A 1,342-nucleotide genomic window follows, 5' to 3' on the forward strand; every position below is an offset into this window, starting at 1 on the left:
AAGTTACTTCACTTTTCAGAACCACCTTTTCCTTATTTTTAAAAAGCAGGGATTGGCTAACTACAGTCCATGGGCTAAATCAGCCCCCACCAGCCTGTTTTGTAAATAAAGTTTTATTGGAACAAAGCCAATACATACTGTCTACAGCTGCTTTCATGCTACAGCAGCACATGAGCTAAATAGTGAGAAAAAGTTGTATGTCAGTTAAAGCCTAAAATAGTTACTGTCTAGCCCTTTCCAGAAAAGTCTGCCAACCCCTGTTCAAAAGGAACAATTTATAATGGACCAATGATTTTCAAGTTGAGTATTTTGTAGTACCTCAGGATATAGAAGTGATGCCTCAGAGTCAACAAGGATGGAACAGGAAGAGATGTATACGTGTTAAAGAGAGGAAATGTGCAGTGAGAAGGCTCCATAGGCTCCAGATTTCTAATTCTGACTGAGTTAGAGAAGTTCTGATATTATCTGTTCCACGCATTAAGAACATATGTGAAATTTCTTTTGAAGAAATGATTCTACTATTAATTTTTGATATTTGAAAAATCACTGTATTAAATTACATTTGAGGTTTTTTTCATGTGCAAGTTTTTAGGTGATTGGTAGCTCATTTCTTAGGAGAAAAAAATTGAAAAGATCCATAAATAGAAGATAGTAAAGTTGGAGAAAATAGTGACTAGAAAAGAACAATAGGGGCTCTTCTGGGGTACTGGTAGTTCAATTCCTTGATCTGACTGGTGATACAGGTGTGTTCACTTTGTCCACACTCATCAAATTATATGTTTGCATATTTTACTTAAATTAATTTGTTTACTTTATTTTTTTAAAAAAAATTTTAGGTGAGGCAACCCTTGTTTGACCTCAAAGATGGCAAGGGCCTTGTCACCTTACAATCCTTATTTTTTTTTTTATTTTTTACACCTACAGCACTGGTCTTCTTAGGTGGTCTCCCATCCAAGTACTAACCAAGCCCGACCCTACTTAACTTCCAAGATCAGACGAGATCAGGCAAGTTCAGGGTGGCATGGCCATAGACTTAAGTTTACTTTAAAAAGTTGAAGCATATAACAAAAATACATATCAAAAGTTATGAGCTTCTTGGTCTGTATCTGAGTTCAAAGGGGCATTACTATTTTTGCCTTTATTCCTCATATGTAAAATTAATTTTCTCCGCACAAAAATAACTTTCATTTAATATATTTTTAAAAATCTTCATTCTATGAGTCCTTATCCCTCTGCAATCTATTCTCCAGATTGAGGTCTGATTCATCTTTTGAAAACGTATGAGTCATCAATGGCTCCTGGATGCCCTAAGAATGCAGTCAAACCCATTAATGAAGTTAGC

The 1,342-nt window shown here is 35.2% G+C and overlaps 1 pseudogene; it reads right to left on the bottom strand.

The window, feature by feature from the left end:
• Positions 1-915: 915 nt before the first annotated feature.
• Positions 916-1,033, bottom strand: LOC111740844 (annotated as a pseudogene).
• Positions 1,034-1,342: the final 309 nt, after the last annotated feature.

The sequence above is a fragment of the Pteropus vampyrus genome, unplaced genomic scaffold (genome assembly GCF_000151845.1).
Source record: "Pteropus vampyrus isolate Shadow unplaced genomic scaffold, Pvam_2.0 Scaffold68, whole genome shotgun sequence".
In the NCBI taxonomy this organism is placed as follows: domain Eukaryota; kingdom Metazoa; phylum Chordata; class Mammalia; order Chiroptera; family Pteropodidae; genus Pteropus; species Pteropus vampyrus.